Below are 24,531 nucleotides of genomic sequence, written 5' to 3'. Positions count from 1 at the left end.
GGCCCGTTTTCCCTCCCACCCCCACCCACTCCAGGGCCGACATCCGGCCGCAGGGTCCGTTTCCCCCCACTCAACCCCACTCACTCCAGGGCCGGCGACTGGAGGTGCAAGCCTCCGGCTGCCGGGTCCGTTTCCACCCCCCCCACTCCAGGACCGGAGACAGGAGGCAGAAGCCTCCGGTCGCCCACTCCCTTCCCCTCCCCCACCACCCACTCCCAACAGGCACTGAGGGGAATGTAGGGTTGCCAGCTCTAAGGAGGGAAATACCTGGAGGTTTGGGGGGTGGATTCTGTAGAGGGCAGCATTGGGCGGGGGGGGGGCGGAAGGACTCAGCAGGTATAATGTCATAGGGTCTACCCTCCTAAAGCAGTCATTTTCTCTAGGGGAACTGATCTCTGTCATCTGGAGATCAATTGTAGCAGTGGGAGATCTCCAGGTCCCACCTGGAGATTGGCAACCCTAGGGGAAAGTCAGCTGCACAGCAGGGGGTTGAAGAGAATGGTTTGATGGCTGCTGGGCCAAGATTGGCAACAATAGTTCCCCAGGAGCCCCATCGTAAATGCACCAAACAATTCCTCAAGATTTTCCAAAACACTACTCTGTTTTGGGCTCCTGGGGAACTTTGAAGTAGCACCAAAGCTTTAAGATCTCTCCAGCTGTCACCTGGAGACTGGCAACAGCTTGTCTGGAGTGTGGGCAGCATGGCATTGTATCTGTCTGAGGTCCCCCTCTTCCTCCTCCTCCTCAGATCCCACCCTCAGCAGGCTTCATCCCTAAAATATCCTGGAAGTTTCCAACCATCAGCCATCGTTTATCTGCCTGTCTGTCTTTACAACCCCCCCACACACACACACACACAGCCTCTGCCTAGGGAGCAGCTGACATCATTCTCCTCTCCCAACTGAAAATTCCAACTGCCTTGCGGGGGGGGGTGAGTTTGAGGTGTGGAATGGAGTGTGGTCCAATCAGCTTCCATATGTAAATGACCTTAGAACGCTGGCCGGGACTGCACAAAGCAGCCAATGAACCCAGCCAGTGTCTTCCGAGTGGCAGTTTTTTCGGCCTAACACTAAAGGGGCCAATTTTAGAATTCTGGCACCCAAAACTCTTTTATAATAAGGGAGAGATAAACCATTTCTGCTCCAAATCCAAGCACCCATCTCTCTTATAGGACCCAGTAAGATCAGAAATTCCATAACCTTCACATTGTCCAAAGTGACTTCTTACTAATAGTCTCCTTTGTTCATGAAAGACAGACAGGTCAGTCTCCACACAAAAGAATGGATGAATACAAATCTGGCAAACATATCAACATTAAGAAATCAGTGTGACATCGTTTCAGTTTCAAAGCACACACTGCCTCTGACTTCATTATTACTGCAACATAAGACACTCCAGCATTCTCCTGGACTAGAATTAGCAAGTTTGATTCCACTGAATTCAGACTCAGTCAAACTTGGACAAACTGAGTTCCAACCACTAGGTAAAATTATTCAATTTGATTTCTTTTTTCTCTATACCTAGTATACTATTAAAATTAATCTCAAGGTTTGCTAATAAAGGGGCTACCATATTTTTCTTTGCTTCTGTTTTACAGTGGACACATACATTCTGATCAGTGTTGAAGAAATATTTGCATAATTGCTTGTTATTCCATTTTGAATACAAACACATGAAGCTGTCTTATTCTGAGGTAGACCGTTGGTCTCTTAAGGGCAGCACTGTCTACTCTGAATGGCAGCAGAGTCTCCGACTGAAGTCTTTCATATCACCTATTACCTGGAGATGCTGGGGACTGACTCCTGAGATTTTCAGCATACAAAGCAAATCCTCTATCACTGAGAAATGGCTTGCCCCATTTATTTCACTGGGGTTTGGCTTGCTTTATTTGTTAAAATTTTCATTCAGATTGTTTAATATTATTCTAACATACTCAGAATCACTGTACTTGGAAGAACAGAAGAACATAAGAGAAGTCGTGTTGGATCACGCAAATGATACATCCAGTCCAACACTCTGGGTGCGTTCAGACGCGCCGTTTCAGCGGGCATAAACTGTACCGGTTGGAACCGGTGCAGTTTATGCCGGCTGAAACGCAATCACACTCACCTCCTGTCTGCGGATCCCATCGCTGTATGCCCGTCCACACACAGCGGGCATCAGCGTTTTTTGTTTTGTTTTTAAACTCAGTTTGAGCATGCGCATAGGCAGCCATCCACAGAATGGCGATCTTCGCGCATGCACAAAAACCCCCGTCTTACATTTAAACTTTAAAGGTAAGGACTTACCTTTAAAGTTTAAAGAGCAAAGTAGCCTCCCTGAGGTCCCGGATGCCTCCGAAACGCTAAACTAAGGCCCTTTTCTTTTTTAAAAAAACAAATGCCAGGGTGAAGCTTCGCCCAAGCGCATATCGCCGACCTTAAAAAAAATGGTGGGCGAAAATCGGAAGTCTCAGGCTTCTGAACGGAAGTTGTTTCTCAATGGTGGAGAGCGATCAGATGGCGGGTACAGTGATTACAACCGTTGTACTCAGGATACCACCACTTGGGGACCTAGTGGCAGAATACAGCGGTTTAAAGGGCTTTGCAACGGTTAGGGACGGAAGGCAGATGTTCTACGTGTGAACGCCGGTAAGTACACCGATTGCAACTGGCACCTATACCGTCACACAGTGGCCAAAACTCAGGTGCCATCAGGAGGACCAGAACTCCAAATGCCCTCCCCACTGTTGCCCCCCAAGCAACAAGAATACAGATGTTATTGCTGTTGATGGGAAACAGATTTCTGCCTGTAACCTAGACTCCTAACACACTGGAGGGGGAAAAAATGTGAAGGGCTGTAACCCTCACCCAAGGCATCTGACACAGGAGAAAGGAGTTACTAAAATTCTCAGATTTTTCCTAATAACCCAGCATGACTGCCTTATTTTTTTTTCTAATAACCCAGCATGACTGCAGGATTGTAAGGGAAGGGGACTGAGAAGTAGGAGGACTCGGGCCCTTTCCAGCCTACGTCCCATCCCGAAGGTAGTAGGCAGTGGGACTAGGATTAATGACCCCTCTCCAACATTGGTGTTGTGTAATGCCAGGTCCATAAATAATAAGACTATGGTCCTTCGTGACTTCCTGCTGGAGCAGAATATGGACCTGGCGTGCATGACCGAGACCTGGGTACGAGATGGGAGACCATAGCTCTCTCCCAGCTGACTCCTCCCAGGTTCTCGGTCCTTCACCAATCCTGGACTAGGAGGGGGGGGAGGAGGGGCTCTGTTCATTTGGGAGGCTTACACCTTCAGGGTACTCCCGCTGCCGAGGCTCACAGGCGTTGAGCGCACCGGCTTTGTGTGGGAAGCCGGGGAGAGTCTGGCCATTTGGTTGGCGTACCGTCTGCCCAACGGACAGTCAAATAGCCTGCCATTCCTGTTGGAGGCCATATCAGGCTGGGCATTGGAGCACCCTAGACTGATAGTCCTGGGTGACTTCAATGTCCATGCCGATGACATGGCTTCCACTCAGGTGGTGGACCTGGTGTTGTCCATGGCGGCACTAGGACTCTCCCAATATGTAATGGCTCCCACTCACCAAGTGGAGCACACACTCAATTTGATCTTCGCAGTGGGGGTTACAGTGGACTGAATTACTGCTATGGCACTACACTACACTGGCGTTTTTGTGGGGTGCCTGCTGCTGAACAGTAGAAAGCAAATGAGCCTCAGTGGGTCATGCAAGACAGAAACAAAGACTTGAAGACTAGCAATACTGGTATGATAATGGCCATTGGGGGGGGCATCCATTTCTTAAAGCTACAGGGACTCCTTTTATCCCCAATGTATTTTTAGTTTAGCTTTCAGATTTTTCTGCAAACCTAGGAATTTTCTCAGGGTTGTAGAAAACTCTGCCTTGTCTATCTATGGCCCCAGTCTCTGGATTTAAATATCTACAGTTGGGGCCATGTTGAGAATTGGGTATATTGATTAACACCAGTGCATGCTGTTCAGAATTGCTATTATCTGGCTGTGATAACAAGGTGAAAGATCCATTACTAATCTTTGTATTCTGTAGCCTTTTGATCTAATAGTTTCTTTTCCTTTTTTTCTTAAACCCACAAAAAAAACACACATGACCAATGGAAAGAAACACCACTTGCACCTGATGAAGTGAGCTCTAATCTTGTCCCCCCAAGGGGGGGGGGGGAAGGATCCTAACCAGAGTATCTCTGGTTAAGACAGAACTGTAAGTTTGTTAACTATTAAGGGACCACAGGATTCTTTTTTAATTTTTATTTATTAGTTCGATTTATACCCCACTCTTCTCACTAAGGCGGGCTCAGGGCAGCTTATATAAAATGCATATATAAATACAATTAAAAACATCCATAAAACATCCATAAACAATTGCTATTACATAATGCCTAGACTGGAATTTTCTAAAACAGCCTTCACTTCTTGTAACAGATTTGCCTGTTAATAATTATTTCTAACTTATTTTAACACATTTCAAAACATTTTGAAGTCTACATTTTGATTTTCACAACTTTTTGAATTCAGAGATGTGCACAGTGTTAAAAGAATTTTACACAAATTGAATGTTTCCCTTGGGTGACTGGATGAGCCAAAGGGATGACAAAAACAAATAATTTTTTTTTGCGTAGGCAAGTACATACCAAAACGCGGGAGCACCATACAACAGGCAGTAATTATTTTTATTATAAATTCTATACTAGCTTTCATACTATTGTCAGCTCATGGAAGGCCAAAGAGTACTACAAAACACTTTCCAGCTCTCTCATTGGCTGTGCTGTGCGCTCCATTGGCCCATCAACTGCAACTCAAGAGTACTCGTGTGCCATTGGTTGGGTGCTGGGTCTGCTCCTCTTTTCTGCCCACTGCTGCCTCAGCCACTGTTCCCTGTTAGAATAAACTGCCAAAATGGCTGTCTCTCCTGAAAAAGATGCTTCTGTGTCTGACTGGCTACTGAAATGACTGTTCCCTGTTCAGAAAGAGGCTTCTACTGCTGCCACTTCTCCTGCTTGGCTCCTCTAAGGCTGGCTGGCTACTAAGGTGAGCCAGCGGGCCTTCAAATTATTCCCTTCTTTTCCTGCTGTTGGGCTAATTTTCCCCTCAGTGGCTGTTGCTAGGCAACCAAACTTGGTTCTGTCTGTAAAAAGGTGGGGGGAGGAGACACTTTCCAAGCCTACTTTGGCGTTTGTGGGGAACTCATTGGGGCCAGTCCTGGGTTGCCAGCTCCAGGTTGGGAAATTCCTGGATATTCTGTGGTGGAGTCTAAGGAAGCTAGAGTTGGGGAGGGGAAAGGCCTCAGCTGAATAGAATGCCATAGAGCCCACCCTCCAAAGCAGTTATTTTCTCCAGGTTATTTTGTGGCTACTGGTAAACTATTAGAGGAACTTTAAACTTGCTTGGATGCTATCCAGCTATAGAGTGAAGTCAAACAACAGGCTTAGCGTGATCTGGCTGCACTTCTAATATCATCCAGGGGGAGGTTCACAAAGAGTTTTGTTCAGACATCCCATCCTTAATCCGCTGCACCAACATAGCTTTTGTTTGTGAGAATTCACAATCCCTGGCATAGCCTTTTTTAGTGGTCAAAAGGGAAAGATACTCCTTCTTTTCTTCAGTTGGATCCAATCCATAAGCATCCCCAATAACTTCAGGTGCTCAAGATTCTACTCTCACCTTCCATTTACACTGCCTAATTTCTTGTACAGACCCCTATATTCTCAGCGGGGCTTACACAAGAGAACTTCCTAAAGGTTTATGCCAATATCCATATTTTTCATCAATAAGTTAAATGCCATAGTGTGTCTGTTTAAATCACAATTTCTGTTTCCAATTTAGTGGGCTGACCAATTTTAAACAAAACACAAATTTCTCCCAGTTCTGATATACCCTGAAAGTCAACTAACATCATAACAATTGGAAATGTTACACAGACTTTATGGAAGAGAAAACTGGCACATTTCACAGTTCTTCCAGAGAAAAGAACAGTTGCCATTCCTACTTGAAACTGTTAAATATATTTTGCATATAATATGCAGCCTTCTAGAAATCCAGTCGCTCCACTTGCAGATTAGATATAATGAATCTTTTAAAACGTGACAGGCACATGTATTGAAATTAAATTCTATTTGGAGAAGTAATGGACAACTCTAATTAAATACAAACATAAATCAGGCAGTTGCCATGGAGATGGCTCATTGTCTACATTTTAAAACTGAGAACTGGAGCCTCTGATTTGGCTTCAGACAAAGACTAGACGGAACTCTTTTAAAAGAAATTGAAATGGTAGCAAACTAAGAAGTATGACAAGGAATTAAAACAGAAAAGTAACTTTGTTCTAAAAAATGGAGATAAGCAAGGAGTTCATTATTTCACAAGCAAGGACGTTACTATTTCCCAATCTCAATAAAATAAAAATAACTGTGGCCTACCTCGTAGGGTTATTGGAGGGACAATAATAAAAAACCAAATAGGAATAAGTTATGAAGCCTGTTTCAGTGTGAACAAGTATATGCCCCAATCCAGAGGCTCCTTATGCATGAATGTCTCATACACACAAGGGCTTCTGCATTCATTTTCATGCTGGAGACACTGTTATCTATCCCCAAAGTACATGCTTAGTTATCCCCAAGTTTGCTGCAAGCACTTTGTATGGAGTGAAATATAAGACTGATTTTCTTTTTGTCCTTCAAATCTAACTGCTAGGGGAGCCAAATTGGATAGATTCATTTTATAAATTTTGCACTTACATAGCTAAAATTATAGGTTGTTTTTCCAGCTTTTTATAGCAGATCACTTTGGTTGGAAGCTGAATAGGACTAGATCTAGAGTATTTCACTCTTTCCCCATCTGACATGCATGCTTTTTGCTTGTTCAATGTAAATTTTCTCCCTGTCATAAGTCATTTTTAGTATTGACCAAATAAAAATGAAAAGTTGTCTATTTAATTTTACAAGAGGGTACCCGCAACAAAATGTTGCATAATGTATTATGGCCCTACCATCGTCTTCGTTGCAGGCAGTCCTCACCTCTTTATGTCAGCTTTCCTCTCTGCCAGTGTTCCCTCTAAGCTGAGTTAGGGTGAGCTAAACTCACAGTTTTTTAGCCTCCGGCTCACATATTTTTGCCTTCACTCAGGAAGGAGGGCTCCAGAGCAAACTAAGTTATGCAGCAGCCAAATCGTTTGCTCACAACTTTAATGCCAGTAGCTCACAAAGTAGAATTTTTGCTCACACCCCCCCCCCCTCAGTCTGCCCCTCTCTTTCTCTCCACTATTTCTCTACCCCCCAATCTCCCCTTCCTCTATCTCTCCCCCTCCCTCAGGCAATCTCCCATTCTTTTCTTTCTCTCCCCCCAACAGACAATTCCCTATTCTTTCTCTGTCTCTCTCTCCCCTCTCACAGAACCTCACTTCTTTCTGTTTCTCTCCTTTTGCAGCTGCAGGACAGCAAACATCCAGTGTTCCCTCTAAGCTGAGTTAGTGTGAGCTGGCTCACAGTTTTTTAGCCTCTGGCTCACACATTTTTGTCTTAGCTCAGGAAGGATGGCTTCAGCGCAAACTAATTGATGCAGCAGCCAAATCTCCTGCGCACAACATCAATGCCAGTAGCTCACAAAGTAGAATTTTTGCTCACAGGGCTCCATAGCTTAGAGGGAACATTGCAAACATCCCCAGCCTGGTTGAAGGAGGGAGGGGGGCCGACGACACAGGCTTCACCTGCTTCAACTGACACCGCGACACAGCTGCCCTCCCTCCTTGGGGAAGCCGCTGGCTACCTTTACTCAGCAGCCCAGTGCACAAACCTGCTGACTGAAGCTATAAAGTCTTCATTGCTGGCGGTCCTGGTGGGGGCCTTGTCTCAGCAGCGGGGGGCACAGCTATTGCGGTTGCAGCTTCCCTCGTGGCTCCAGCGGCTTTTCCCGCGACTCAGGAAGTCCATTCACTGCGCTTGCGCAGAGTAAGCCATTTTACTTTTATAGGGATTTTTAAAAACATTTTAGATTTTCCTGCAAAAAAGGGATCTGCCCCAAGTTTGCTGGAAGATCTGTTTACCCTCCATGTGACCCAGATCCATGGAAATAAGTATCCGCACACAGAGGGGACCTTGGGAATTAGATATATAGATGAGCCAAGCACTCTTCTTCATGTCTCATGGTGCTGACGCCAGAGTAGCTGAGCTTCAGCTCTACAATCAATCCAGAGTGCTTTTCTCGTGTTTATTAAAAATGTACTTCCATTCACATATTCTGTGACTTGCCAGGTGTCGGCAGATGGATGTATGACATTACTGCTCTGGCTTTTAGAAGCATCAACTCCTCACAATAAACATTTGGAAATATTCTTTCCAAATAAAAAATATGGAATAATTTTAAAAAGAATAACAGAAAAGGGTTGGAATAATTTATATAGTGCTTTTTTCTGTTTTAAGGAATGCAAAGTCCTCCTGTGTAAAGGTCTTGCTCATGTAAGCCCTTTTCAGACATTACATCAGCATGTACCAGGAACCCACAAACTGCATGTGACCATATCCAATATGTTCGTCCCCCGTGTTGTGTGAATACGGGCAACACGTGTTTTCAGCATGTACATAAAGTTTCACTACACACAGACTGACAAATGGATTGTTCACACAACGTGGTGACTGAGCATACTAGGAACATCATAAGAACACAAGAAAAGCCCTGCTGAATCAGATCAGTTTCTCATCTAATAAAATATCCTTTTTTATATAGAGGTCAACAAGTAGGCCCAAAGGGCCAACAAGAGGAGCACAGAGGTCAAGATCCTCCCCTGATGCTGCTTCTTAAAAGTAGTTTTCAGAGGTTTTACTGCATCTTAATATGAAGGTTCCCTTTAGTCAACAGCTAGTAGCGACTGAGCTGCGGTGGCTCAAGTGGTTAAGACGCTGAACTGCAGGCTGTGGAAGGTCGGCAGTTCAGCAGTTTGAGACCCGAGTGTGCCGCACGATGGAGTGAGCTCCTGTCTCTAGTTCCAGCTCCTGCCAACCTAGCAGTTCGAAAGCAAGAACTTGCAAATAAATAGGTATGGGTCAATATGTGTTCTAGTCGGGAAAAAGAGATTGAGTTTCTAGACACTCTAAATGACTGTGCTATGGAGCAGATGGTCACGGAACCTACCAGGGGAGAGGCGATCCTTGATTTGGTCCTAAGTAACACTCAAGACCTGGTGAGAGATGTAAAAGTGATTGCACCGCTTGGAAACAGTGATCATAATGTTGTTGAGTTCATCATTTGTACAAATAGAGAATTGGCCAAAAAGACTCACACAACCATTTTTAACTTTAAAAGGGGTAATTTCTCTGATATGAGGGGACACGTGGGGAGGAAACTGAAAGGAAAAGTAGAAAGGGTCAAAACAATTGGGGAAGCTTGGGATCTATTTAAAACTACGATCCTAGAAGCTCAAAAAAAATATATTCCGCAGGTTAGGAAAGGCACAAAAAGGTATAGGAAAAAGCCTGCATGGTTAACAAACAGAGTAATGGAGGCTGTAAAAAGTAAAAAGAATTCCTTTAAGCAGTGGAAAGCTAGTCACAGTGAGGCTGATAAAACGGAACACAGGCTATGGCAAATAAAATGCAAGTCTGAGGTCAGGCAGGCAAAAAGGGAATATGAGGAGCATATAGCAAAAAACGTAAAAACCAACAATAAAACTTTCTTCAAATACATTAGAAACAGGAAACCAGCCAGGGAGGCAGTGGGGCCCTTGGACGACCAAGGGGTAAAAGGAGTATTGAAGGATGATAGGGAAATGGCTGAGAAGCTAAATGCATTTTTTGCCTCCGTCTTCACTGTGGAAGATGAGAAGTGCTTGCCCACTCCAGAACCACTGATTTCAGGAGGGGTGTTGGAAGACCTGAGTCAGATTGAGGTGATGAGAGAGGAGGTCCTAAAACTGATAGACAACTTAAAAACTGAAAAATCACCAGGCCCAGATGGCATACATCCGAGAGTTCTGAAAGAACTCAAATGTGAACTTGTAGATCTCCTGACAAAGATATGTAATCTTTCCTTAAAATCTGCCTCCATTCCTGAGGATTGGAAGGTAGCTAATGTCACTCCCATCTTTAAAAAGGGTTCCAGAGGAGATCCGGGAAATTACAGGCCAGTCAGTCTGACGTCGATACCGGGTAAATTGGTGGAAACCATTATTAAGGAAAGAATTAGTAGGCACATAGATGAACAAAACCTATTGAGGCAGACTCAGCACGGTTTCTGTAAGGGAAGATCTTGTCTCACTAACCTGTTAGTGTTCTTTGAGGGGGTGAACAAACATGTGGACAAGGGGGATCCAATAGATATTATTTACCTTGACTTCCAGAAAGCTTTTGATAAAGTTCCTCATCAAAGGCTCCTAAGTAAGCTCAAAAATCATGGGATAGAAGGACAAGTCCTTTTATGGATCAAAAACTGGCTAGTTCATAGAAAACAGAGAGTGAGTGTAGGTGGGCAATTTTCTCAGTGGAGGGTGGTAAGCAGTGGGGTACCGCAGGGATCAGTACTTGGTCCACTGCTTTTTAACTTGTTCATTAATGATTTGGAGATGGGAGTAAGCAGTGAAGTGGCTAAATTTGCGGATGATACAAAGTTGTTCAGGGTGGTGAAAACCAGTGAGGATTGTGAGGCACTCCAAGGGGATCTGTCAAGGATGGGCGAGTGGGCGTCAACATGGCAAATGGGGTTCAATGTGGCCAAGTGCAAGGTGATGCACATTGGAGCCAAAAATCCTAAATATAAATACACATTGATGGGGTCTGAACTGGCAGAGACTGAGCAAGAGAGAGATCTTGGAGTTGTAGTGGATAACTCACTGAAAATGTCGAGACAGTGTGTGACTGCAATAAAGAAGGCCAATGCTATGCTGGGGATTATTAGGAAGGGTATTGAAAACAGATCAGCCAATATAATAATGCCCCTATATAAATCAATGGTGAGACCTCATTTGGAATACTGTGTGCAGTTCTGGGCACCACACCTTAAAAAGGATATTATAGCTTTGGAAAAAGTGCAGAAAAGGGCAACTCGAATGATAAAAGGGTTGGAACACTTTCCCTATGAGGAAAGGTTAAAGCGCTTAGGGCTCTTTAGCTTGGAGAAAAGACGACTGAGGGGTGACATGATCGAGGTTTATAAGATTATGCATGGGAAAGAGCAGGTAAAGAAAGAGGTACTTTTCTCCCTTTCTCACAATACAAGAACTCGTGGGCACTCCATGAAACTGCAGAGCGGTCGGGTTAGAACGGATAAAAGGAAGTACTTCTTCACCCAAAGAGTGATTAACACATGGAATTCACTGCCACAGGAAGTGGTGGGTGCTACAAGCATGGACGGCTTCAAAACGGAATTAGATAAGCATATGGAGCAGAGGTCCATCAGTGGCTATTAGCCACAAGGTATAGCTAGGGGCTCTGGGGCAAGTGATGCTCTGTCTTCTTGGTGCTTGGGGGGGGGTCAACAGTGGGAGGGCTTCTAATGTCCTGGCCCCACTGCTGGACCTCCTGATGGCACTGGTATTTCTGGCCACTGTGTGACACAGAGTGTTGGACTGGATGGGCCTTTGGCCTGATCCAACATTGGCGTCTCTTATGTTCTTATGTTCTTAGGTACCACTACAGTGGGAATGCAACAGCGTTCCGTGCACCTTGGTGTTTAGTCATGCCGGCCACAAGACCAGGGAAATGTCTTCAGACAGCGCTGGCTCTTCATCTTTGAAACGGAGATGAGCACCGCAACCCTAGAGTCAGATTTGACTGGCTTTCGAGCAAGGGAACCTTTACCTTTACCTCATAGCAATTGAAGGACCTATCCTCCATCACAGGTAGCACATGCTCCCAGTACACAAAGATATAAAGCCTGAAAAGAGTTCTTAATGCTCATGAATTCATGTAGTCCAAGATCCCAAACCTGGCCTCAGGCTTTCACTCAACTCACTGGCAGCTGTTAGAGTGTCAGGAAACAGAGAATGGCATGTTGAAAGAAAATCTATGGGTAGCTTTTGTGAACTGTGATGATTTAGACAACATTAAAATAAGCTGATTGTGTACAAAAACTGTTTGTTGCTGTGCCTGTGTGTGCCCTTGCAACACCCACTTTCCTCTTCTGCTAAAACATGGATCATGAGTAAAACCATTTTCCTCAAGCCAGGATACTAAAACTCAGTTAAATGAAAGTTTAGAACCCTGGCTTGCATGGAATAAACAAACCCCAGTTCAGAGAGACAGATGCATTTCGATGTTACAGTGAATTGGAGCTTGATCAAGCTGGGAGATGATCAGTCAAGCCCCATGTGCCAGAGGAGAATAGACAAATACAAACACAGAAAGAAGCCATGTTCATGCCCAACTGAAATTTAATTGCAGTTGCGGAATTGCAGTCATGTCTGAATAGAGCCTTAGTTAAAAGGATCCTGCCACTCTTCATTTCAAATATCATGCCTACAGATATTCACCTTTGATTCATGTTACACCAATTTTTGTCACTGCTTATTCTCAAGAAACTGGATTTTTTTTTTCCTGTAATAAGGCTGCAGTCACACACACTAAATAATCCACTTTCAATCCACTTTCAGTACACTTTCCGGTTGGATTTTACTGTGTGAACTGGCAAAACCCAGTTGGAAAGTGCATTGAAAGTGGATTGAAAGTGGATTATTTAGCGTGTGTGACTGCAGCCAACACTTTAATATGATACTAGAAATAAGGCCCGTTGTGGAAATAAATACAACGGGATCTAAAAAGAGGCTCTGGGAGAGTGCTCTGGCTTTGGGCAAACAGTGTCAGTCTGCTTTTAAAACATGAATCTGGGACCTGCACACCACCAGAATACAGCAGATTCCATATGCAACTGACATTCCAACTGCCTTGCGGGGGGGGGGGAGTTTGAGGTGTGGAATGGAGTGAAGTCAAATCAGCTTCCGTATGCAAAAGACCAGGTTGTCGCAGCAGTTGTGGTGTGGGCGGGACCCGGGCTTTGCCTTCTGATTGGTGGCGATATATGCTGAGGAGCAGTGCCATCAGCCATACACTAAGGGAGTGCATTTTAGAATTAGAACTTTGGCACCCACTATTCAATTATATATAAGGAGAGATTGTGACAGGCCTTCATAGGCTACTGAGGGGACCCACACAGCCTCTTATGATTTTGGGGAACCAGGTTTGTTTTAAATTGTAAACCTTCCCCTTAGTTGACAGATGTTCTTAAGGTAGCAAGTGTGCAGACTTTGGGTTCACTGCCATGAGGTAATTCTGCACATGACTGCACTGTATGGAGTTCATTCCTAGAACATAGATCAAAGAAGACATAATGGTTCTGATGTGTGTATTTTGTAAATGTTATTACTGGACACAAATTCTGAAGCGAAACCCTTCTCCCAAGCAAAACAGGTTTTTGTTACCCTCCCCTATACAGATGGACAGGACTTGCTCCCACACTACTGGCACCTACTGAACAGTCTATCCAGCCAAATACAGTGGGGGGAAATTCCCCAAAAATGTTCTCCAGTGGTGAAAAGGGTCAAGAATGGATGAATAAGGAAAATACAAAGGAGAGATATTTGAAGATAAAGAAGAAAAGCTATGATCCACTTGTTCACACAGAGTTCTTTAAGGAGAATGTTCTCATCAGTGCTGCTGCTATGGCAGCCATAAGGGAACTGAGTAGCAAGTCATATGTCCTCCCCATGAGCAACAGTAAATAGGTTCAAAAGGGACACAAAAGCCTAACTCTAGAACATTCTGAATTCAGGATCCATTCTGAATCTCTCCTCCCCCCACTGTTGTGATGCAGAGACCACAAAGAAAACTGCATTCAATATTCCTTGGAAATGTCCAACCTTCAACATCCTTTAAACACAATTAAAGCTACCCTTGATATTATTTATTAAGTCCAGATAATAATCTACACTACCTGTGAAATTACATGTTTACAAGAACCACTGTGAGCTGAGCAAGGTAATCACTGATGGGTAAATGTTCCTTACTATCGCTACAAAACATCATTACGTTATATATGTTTGAACCCCTTGTGTATTTTCAAACAAAAGCAGTTTCAAATGATTAAAAAAATTAGTATACTTTAAGCACTTGGACTGATGGAACACTGTGTACTGTAATGGTGTATGCAACTACCAGAACATACACATGTCTGTTCAGCAAAATACTCTTCAAACAGAAAAAGTCAATCATATAATACAGATAATATAAGAAGGTTTGGCACAAAATGTGGTCCATGCATCTTCATAATTGTTCTCAGAATATTACTGCAGTTATTTTGGATATGTATGGCACTACATTTCCAAGTGGGGAATCAAGTGAACTCTTGGGTCCCCCCCCCCTTGTTTACCATCAAATCTTAAATGAAAGCATCACATGGTTTTAGAACGTGGTCTCATCTTCTCCCCTCCATGACACAACAATTAATGAGTCATTTCTGCTCTATCAGGACAATGGCAGTGATTAGCTTTAATCTCCAACTTCCAGTTCTGCTCAGAACACAGCTGTACACCCAAGGCTCCACTCAGCTTTTACTCTAATGACTGGAAATAGGATTCATTGAGCAATAAAACTTCCATAGATTCATGCTAGTTTCTGAATAACAGGATGAGAGGGGCAGACACAGACACTGGATACGTGGGTTAGCTGCTCACAAGCAGTACTAAGAACAAATAATAAATAAATAAATCCAAATGTTACGGCCTACCACATGCTAAGAAGGAACATCTCTGCAGCAAACTGGACAGCAGCCAAGATTAAGGAAAGTGAATGAATAAAAAATAATAATGCACAATCAGGTTCTAGGTTCATATCCTAGGCTCATGGGCCTTTGTCTGATCAAAAGAAGTTCATGGCTGCAGCAGACTATGAAATCATTTTCCTGAAGAAGCCAACCATGAGTATAAGCTAGAAATTCCCAGCAGATGTGAGCATCCACACAGAGATCATCTATCTGCTGACTTCTCCAAACAGCATTAGGGCTGTTTGGCTTTGGATAAATGCCAGGCAGAGCCAAGAATATAGCAACTAAGGCTTCAGCTCCAAAATCAGAAAATAGCAGATTAAAAATGTCATTTTCAAGCAGAAGATGATTGGGCAGGGGTAAGAATTCCCTCAAATAATAAAGTGGCATACATATCTATCTCTATATATAATAATTGTGTTTTGGGGTGGCACTCTGCAGCTCTCTCATTGGCTGTGCAATGCGCTCCCTCAGCCATTGGCCCGTCAGCCACCACTCAAGATTACTTGTGTGCCATTGGCAAGGTGCTGGGTCTATTCCTCTTCCCCACCCACTCCCCCTTCAGCCACGGTGCCCTGTCAGAATTAATGGCAAACGGCTTGCTCTCTTGACGAATATGCTTCTCATTCTTGCCTCCTGTGTGGGATTAACTTTTCCCTCAGTGGCTGTTGGTAGGTGTAACAAAATGGCAGTTACCTGTGTTTGTAAGATGGCTGCCATGTGGTTGTTTGTTTAAAATGTTCCCCCATAAGGTTAATTGAGCTGTAGTTCCAGAGAGGGGCCTGCAGGGGTATCACTCACTGGGTTGAATGGGGCTTCCTCATCTGCTGGCCAAAAAGTGTGGGAAAAGAGGGACTGTCCCTAGGGGTGGGGCGGCATCAATACAGACTCCAGCCCATCCAGGGAGGAGGCAGTCTTTGTCCTACAAAAGGTTAGGAAATGGTCCTGCTGCCTGTGCTGATGAGGCTGTCTAGGCCACAAGCCACAGATGTGGGGGAACCCTGGGAGGCAGCAGAAATTCAGCCACTCCACAGTCGGCTAGACTGGGGAATGAATGGAAGTTTCCCTGCTCTCTTGGGCAAGAGAGAGAGGCTGAAGTAGAGCCAGAGGCTGGTCCAAGGAGAGATCCTATCCTGAGCCCACAACCTCCAGAGGTAGAGTATTGTGTGGAAAGAGAATTGCGTTCAACCCCTATTGATTTATGTCCTGTTGGTTCATAGTGTGTGCTTACTCCTACAGTTCTGCCTGATTCATTTAGTATGTGTGTGCTCCATAATTGTGTAAATAGTTAAATAGATTCTTTTATTTGGGCTACTAATCTGTGTTGTGCTCTGACCACATAGTCTCCCCTGCTCTGCACAATAATAAAGGGAGGGGGTAGCCCAAGAAAGAAAGGAAAGGCTAGACCCTTAGGTCACCAACTTTCCAGGGATCCCCCAAAGATTGGGGATTCTATCTCCAAACAGGAAGATTTGGCCAGAGGGGTCTCACTGTTTCTCTAAAAAGGCAGTGAGCGGTGGCAGCGAATTTAAGGAATGAGATATGCCCACGGGATGAGGGTGGGAGGCAAACAGCTGAGCTGGAGCCCATTTCGCCACAGTAGGCAACCAAGCTTGGTTCAGACAAAGGAAGGAAACCCTTTGCAGGCCTTTGTGAGGAACTCATTGGGGCCAGTCCTGACTAGGGTTGACAGCTCCAGGTAGGAAGATTACTGGAGATTCTCTGGTAGAGTCTATGGAAACCAGGGTTTGGGGAGGGGAGAGGCCTCAGCTGAACAGAATGCCATAAAGGCCACCTTCCAAAACAGTGCCCCTTCCCTCCACCACCCCACCAGCCACAGCTGGGACACTCATCTGGAGCCTCTTTCTAGAGTTAGTTGTATTTCTTCCCACAATGGGCCTTACTCCTTACAAAGGGATTTACAGTGTAATCTTAGGCACAGTTACCCCAGTCTAAATACATCTATCTCCTTTTACAGTGCAATCCTGTGCAGAGTTACTCCTATCTAAGGCTAAGACTAGAGCAACGCTGTATAAGCCTTCACCATAAACTAGTTTCACCACAACACAGGCAAATCTTCAATCACTTCCGAAAACATTCTCTAAATAATAATGATGATGATGATGATGATGATGATGATAACAATAAAGAATATTTTATGAATTTTCAGAAAGAAAAAGTAAAAACAAACAAACCCAGAGAGTGCTACAATGTCATAGTGGCTAATCAAATTTCTCATACATAACAATGCTAACTAAGATTTTACCATATCAGAAACTTCCATCTTAGCAACACTATATATTAAAAGCTGTTTATTTCTTTAGTCTAACACAAATCTAAATAAACTACTAGTGTTTCTACTATATATAGTCTAAAGTCAAGTTAATATATATTTCTACTATATATGATCAAAAAAAGATGTTAACCATCCTCTTACTTGACATCTTTAAGGAAAGAAAACAATTATGTAACTAATGGTATTACCAGTTTCCATTCTAACTTCATGTTAAACTCTTGTATAAGATCCAGTTCCGTTTCAGCTAAAGTTCATTTGAAACAGTTACACCTAGACCAAAGTTCCCTATATTACTCTACAGGAAAACATGATGTAAGTAGGAACATTCTCATAACATACTATTATCTTTATTAAAATCCAAATCAGATAAGATTTTCTTAATGGGTTACAGCTGTAAGTTACATATTTATTACTATACACAAATTATCTATCTTTTATTTCTATATTTTTTATTTTTACTCATATTTTAACATCACATATTTACTTTATATTTTAGTTGACATTCATAAACTTTACTATTGTGTTGTTAAATCAATTTCAACTATAACTCAGTTTAATCAGTTACACATAGACCAAAACATCTTATACCACTCTAGTTATAATATTACTATATATGATCCAAAAAAAGAAGAAGACATGTTAACCATCTTCTTACTTGACATCTTTAAGGAAAGAAAAAAACCCATTAGGTAAATAAAAGTATTGCCAGTTTCCATTCTAACTTCATGTTAAACTCTTGTATAAGATCCAGTTCAGCTAAAGTTCATTTGAATCTACATCTAAACCAGAGTTCCCTATATTACTCTACAAGAAAACATAATGTAAATTCAAAATCTTTACTATTGTGTTGTTAAATCAATTTCAGCTATAACTCATTTTAGTCAGTTACAGATAGACCAAAACATCTTGTCACTCTAGTTATAATATTTGATTCGTTTTTTCTTTTTCTGTGCTCTTTTTTTCATTACAGTCATAATTCTGTGCCTTTTCTCTTTGTATGTGGAAAAAAATTGCCTTTGCTTCTTCCCCTCTGTATTCACTTCTTAGAATAATTAAGGATTCCTGTCTTGTGTAGTTTCTTGATTTCTCTTTAGGTAAAAGGATCATCCCATACAATAGATCCTCTTGTATCTTCTCTTTTGCCCTTTCAAAAATTAAAGAGTTTGCAATATTTTCCATAGGTCTGTTAATTTGTCCTGTGTAGCTTCTTATATTCTCTTTGGCTGGAAAAAAAATTCCATAGGCTGGATCATTTTGCTTGGAGTCCTACTCTTTGGCTAGGATCTGTTGTCTTTGTGGGTCTTCATTTTCAGTTACATTTTCTATACAGACTGCATAGTCTGCTTCTTATTACTATTATAAAGTCTCTCAGAAGCTTCTGTAATTACTTGTTGAATTGAATCCTCAAGAATCTTTTGGAATTGTTTCCAGGAAAACTGTGTCTCTTGTACATTGTCTAGATCATCTAAAGTGTCTGTCTCAGGGTGGCATGTTTTTCTGAGAGTGCTGATCGTTCATTTCAGTGCAATAACAAGTCTCAGTTCAATCTAGTGAAGCTTCTCTGCAAGCACTTTTTAGCAGACTCTTCCAGAACAGAGTGCGCTTCTATTCTGTTCTCAGCAGTAAAGCATGATGTCGCAAAGGGTTGTCACAAGATGGTGAGTTTCACTCTGTATATCTTTGTTTCTTGCTTTAAAAAAAAGTTTAAGAAGAAAATGTATAGTTCTCTTATAGAGGCAGAGATCACTTTTTGCCCCAGTAAGTGTTTATCTTAAGATTCTTTTAATGACTCTTATCTTTTCACGGCCGTGTTGCACAGAAAAGGGGGGGGATTCCACCTCTGTTTTCTGTATCGTTTTGGAGATTTAAAGGGGCTTATTCAAAGAAATCATCATACTCTTCAATGTTGCTGTTGCTATTACAGGTACTCACAGGTGCGTGTCTTCATCGGTGTTCCAATGAGGCTCAAAATAACTCTCTTACTTGGGGGCATTTACGTCTGGTGCAAGTTATGGCTGCCAAACCTGCTCTTCTTCGTGTGCTTCTGGGACAATCCAGGGCTTCCACCCGCTTGTTGCCTCAAGCGAGGGGCCCGGATCAAGTCCCTTGCTCCAGACCTCCCTCCAGGAGGTCCAGTAGGGTTCAGGATCCCCTGAAACCCCCCTAAAAAGAATGAAGAATCAGTTGTAGTTCTTGGTGCCGACTGTCTTGATGCGCCAAAGCCCCGCCCTCCCAACATTCTCTAAATCATTAAGCAGGTGTTGGTAAGTATGCTGCAACAAAGGCCATCATGCAACTGAACTGGGTTTGAAGTTTTGAGCTTAGGGCTGCCAAATCCAGGTTGGGAAATTCCTGGAGATTTGGGGGTGGACCTGTGGAGGGTGGGGTTTGGTGAGGGACAAGACCTCAGCATCTATAAGGCCATACAGTCCACCCTTCAAAGCAGCCATTTTATGCAGGCAAACTGAGCTGTGTAATCTGGAGATCAGTTATCATTCTGGAAGGTCTTCAGGCTCCACCTGGAGGTTGGCAACCCTGTAACCTGGATCTCCGTTTCCATTCATTGGCTTAAAGACAACTTCCTAGTTGTCGGGAGCTCATTTCTAGATGGTGCATTCCAAAGGACCTATGTGCTCAACCATATTTGGTGTGACCTTGGGTCAGTCATAAGTTCTTTCAGAATTGTTCTCTCAAGGGCAGTTCTCGAGAGAGCTCTCTCAATTCCACTTATCTCAAAGGGTGTTTGTTGTGGGGAGGGGAAGAGAAAGGGATTGTAAACCACTCTGAGACTCCTTCGGGTAGTGAAGGGCAGAGGATAAATCAATTCCCTCCTCCTCCCCTATCCTCCTCCTCCTCCTCTCTGTTTTGTATGTGTGTGCTTTCCCATCTCTTTCTAGAGGTGTCTTAATGCTTCTTTTTAAACTGTTAAATAGAAAACTAGTTTTGCTGTTTGTATATCTCATGTATATCAGAGTTATTTTGGATACCTATATCTACATCTCTCTCTCTCCTCTCGCTCTAAACAGATGTGTTTTTTCACAGCATGTCACTACATGTTAAAACTGAATTCCAGAAATATTAATTCACGCATCTACATTTCAATCTATGAAAATGGTATTCAGATATCATTCCAAGATGTCTTTGCAGATATCCTGTGCTTGAGAATACTCTTGTGTATCACTACTTTGGAGTGTAAAAATATCAGTACGCCAGTAGTAATGAATTAGATGATCTGTGTTATAATGTCTTTTTTAAGATTAATTTTATTATTCATTAATGATACAGTAAGTCAGATTCAACTAAACTGTGAAATGTGATATTTCTTCAAATATAAAGTGTTGGTTGGCCACAAAATAGGAAAAAAGAAATAAAAGCCCGGAAACCTTCACAGATTTGTTTTTACATTTTTTTCATCTGTTAATATTTCACAAGGTTACCAATGGCATAGATGCATGCATTTTTATGTAATACAGAAGACACAAGAGCATAATTAACACATCAACAGGTTTCCTAACAATGTAGCTGCCTTCAGCAATTTATGCTGTAGAGACTTAGAACCCTTGCAATTCATTCCACTTGGCACAATGAACTCAGATATTATTCACAGCCTGGAAAATCAACAAGAAGATAAATATTCCACCACTAATGATGCTGCTTCTTCCCACCATGTTTACAAGCTCTCAGCTGTGGTACAGCTGATACTAAACTGTTACTAAGAAAAAAACCAGTGAATGTGGAATTAAGATGCTTGCACAGAGGACTGGGTCCACTTGCATTATAGACTGGTGATTTAATCGGGATTTTATTTAACATCACATATAATTGCTGGACCCCACAGAAACAAGTCATCCAGCATTACTTTTTTCCTGTATTCAACACAGTTTTTTCTTAGTTGTTTGCTTTTAAAGCTTGCTTTACATTGTAGTCTTACTTACATGTTTTGAAATGCACAACACTATGGGCGTGATCACATGCACAATTAGTCGCGCCATAGGCGCGAATGCTGGGTGGATTTAAAGGGCACGATCAGACACAAACATCTGGGAAGAGCCCTGCACCCATCGGCAACCCGTTTTGCTGTGCTGCAGAAGTGGAGTAAAAAGACACCACGGAAAGTCTGGTAGCAAATGGGTTGCTACAGGCCATGGACAGCCTTTCTCCTGTCTGATCACTGCAGCGTGCTCTCACAGTATCGGGATGGTCTGATCAGGCCATCCCAAATCTGTGCCGTTGTTTTTTCCTCCCTTCTCAGTATGCGCATCATCGCACACTCCATAGGGAGCCCTCGTGCTGAGATGCGATTAATCGATTCCCTGTTTAAGCGCATTGGGAAGAAACAGCAAAAAAAAAACCAAACCCAACTCACTCGCGGTTGTCTCTCATCACGCAGTGGCGGGCTGCCCCCACAGCTTCAAAGAACTGTGTGATCGTGCAACTGTGGGTCAAATTCCTCTGTGGGAAATAGCCTCGCTTCCTCCCCACATTATCTCATGTGTGTGACCACCACCTATAATTATGTGGAGCTTGCAGACTTTCTTTGACTGAGTTTTCCCTCGTCCTCTTGTACCAAGGCAGGAACCCTCTGTGTTTTAACCTTAGTCTATACAGATTTTTTTTTAATCACTTTTGATGTGGAAATATTTTTAGACATCCCAAAACTGTCCACTCAGTTTATGTGGAATTTTAAATTGAGAGGGGAGAAGGAAGGGACAGAGTTTAAAAACCCAGTCCAGTCCTTTTATGCGTGCCTAACACTCTTTTTGATGAATTGTGTTCAGTTTGCTGTGTGCATCAGACTGAAATATTCACAGCAAACTTAGACCTCTTCACAGTCAGTCTGAAAAAAATGCAAACTCCAAACTGACTAGAAACTTCATCGTTTATTTCTTTATTTATGAATTAGAAATGGTAGAAGTCTCTTGTGAAATGATAGCTTAATCCAGAATTCATAAGTGCATGAAACATAATGGAAGTCCTTTATATCAGAAAGCTTCAGTTTAACAGGTCTCCACTGGCACGTCAGCATTCCTTAATATAAGCACATTCTGCATGATGTATTTTCACCTGGCAGGCCTATAAGTAACCAGAAACTGAGATCACAGAACTGAGGGAAGTGCCAGCCGCTCATCATTCTTCAAATGCTATTAACCATTTTTTTGTTTAGTTTTCAACTGAAAGTTATGTGCAATGAGGAGAATTAGGTGTGGGAGTTTAGGACAGGTAATTGGACAAGATAATCCTTTAAGCCTTTTCTGTTTCAGCCACACTGCAATGGAAACAAACTTAAAACAATAAAGATACAGACTCTCTATTATATACCTGCCAACTGTACAAACGTACCTACGCTGGCCTGCCTGCTCAGTCAATCCAAGCAACCACTTGAGGAATCATTTAGAGGGATGCTGTAGCAGGAGGCCTCCCAGCATCCTGGTTCATTGTCAGCACCTCAAGCGTTGGCAGGAAGAAGTGGGTGGAGGGAGTATGCAGCATTGCATCAGAGTACTTATGTCACTTCTGATAAAAACATGTGGATGCTCTAGCATTTTACAAATGCTCTGTGGTAAAATCAGAGAGGTTTTGTAAAGGCTAAAGCATCTAAAGACGTCACTAACATTTTTACTAGAAGTGATGTCAGTGTGCCACTGGTGTACTCAGCCCCCCTCCCCCATTCCTCCAGGAGGCTACCAGCTGTAGCCTGGCAACCCTAGGAATCAAGGTTTTAGGGGTATCAATGTAGGCACTTCCCAGTAGAAGTGCAACTCTTGGATAACATTTTTGCATGCACAAGGAAAGAGGTGCACCGCACCTTGGCTACATTTCAGGGAATTCTGAAGTGCATAACTCAGATCAGGTGCCATAGCCTCTTGCTTCAGCATTATATCTTGGCCTGGTCTGAAAAGCACTTGCAAAGTGTAACAGGAGGGACAAGATTCACACAAAAGGTTCAAGATAGTGTCAGAGTTTCTAAACAAAGGGTCAAAGGCTCACTCTTGGATATATTCAAAAGAAGGCTGCAAAAAGCATTGGTTGGGTTTTTTAAACCTCACAATAACTATGGAAAGTTATTTAGTATTTAGTAAGAATAGTCAGCAACACAGAAGTCAGAATGATGGTGTTGTATTCAAATATGGCTACATCTGTAATTGTTTCTGACAATTCTCCATCAGTACGGCAGAATGAGTGAGCTAGCCAGAAAAAGAGGTTTTCCTTAGGAATAGTCACATTTAGAACTATGGGAACAGTAAAATAGACAGTCCCCCTACAACCTCAGTAAACAGTGCAGTTGATTGTAGCAATCTTATCAAGCAAACAGCTTTATACAACAACTAGCAGTAAAGCTCGTTGTGAAAGCAATACAATGAGCACTAGAAAGATGTGATGTATAATGAATGCATAGGCTGGAAGCAGGTAAAGTACATATTACCAGTCTGTAATTGAAAGATACAAACATGGAAGTAAGTCTCATGTACCTTATGTTACACAATAGCTGTGTCCAAGGTCACACAATGTGGGCCAGAAAATGCAGCACACAGGGGTCCGTGGATGGATGTAGCAACCATTTGACAGTGGGGGGGGTTGTGTAAAGATCCGCCTTGGCCGGAGTGCATTGTAAGTTCTCCTGTTTTGCAGAGCTACCTGGGTTTGTGACATGTAGCGTGTGTCTTGCATATTGCTACTTTCCCCCCGTCGTAACATTTCTGTATGTATATCTGTCTCTGACTGTTTCCCTCCTTAGTGAAGGCATAATCAAGGCAATGGAACCGAGGAGCAGTGGCTGGTTATAATTTCAACAGGAAGGCTAGTAGTAACCTTTGCTCCTGGTGTTTCCTTCATTTGCTCGCTGTAAAGATGTATTTGGAGGTTTTCATCTGCCTACGTTGGTGTGCCTTGCTCTTTGGAATTGGTCTTCAGACCCCAGGTGTGGCTGAAGGTTCCCCCCACTCACAGGCTGTATCCCACTGTGACACACTCTCTGAATGTTTGCAACATAAATGCCATGCCCCACCTCAGGCAGCTGTTCCAGGACTCATCTTGTTTGTGCGTGGCTACATAGAGCTGGGTGTGAGTGTGTCTGTATCTGTGGTTTGCCACATAGCTTGGGTGTGCGGCTACTTGTTTTCTGTGTGTACGACCCCAATGACCCCATTCCACTCTGGGGCCTATCATTCCACTCCCAGAGCACATCGACTACCCTCTGGGGCTGTCAAAGAACTTATCGGCTACAAAAATCCCTGCAGTGGATGTTTCTGGCCAGGCAGTGGCAGTGTGGCGATTTGACATACGGGTCCTGAAGCCTGGTCGTGTGCAATTAAATGAATATATGTTGTCTTCCCTATCCCCTATGAACATTGTTAGTCCCCTGTCTAAAATGTGTAATTGTACATTGCTTTGAGCCCACTGGGGAAAGCAATTAATAAATTGAAATTATTATTATTATTATTATTATTATTATTATTATTATTAT

The sequence above is a fragment of the Gekko japonicus genome, unplaced genomic scaffold, assembly GCF_001447785.1.
Source record: "Gekko japonicus isolate JY-2015 unplaced genomic scaffold, Gekko_japonicus_V1.1 scaffold417, whole genome shotgun sequence".
Classification (NCBI taxonomy): domain Eukaryota; kingdom Metazoa; phylum Chordata; class Lepidosauria; order Squamata; family Gekkonidae; genus Gekko; species Gekko japonicus.
The sequence above is the reverse complement of the archived record's forward strand: the minus strand, read 5'-3'. Positions refer to the sequence as shown.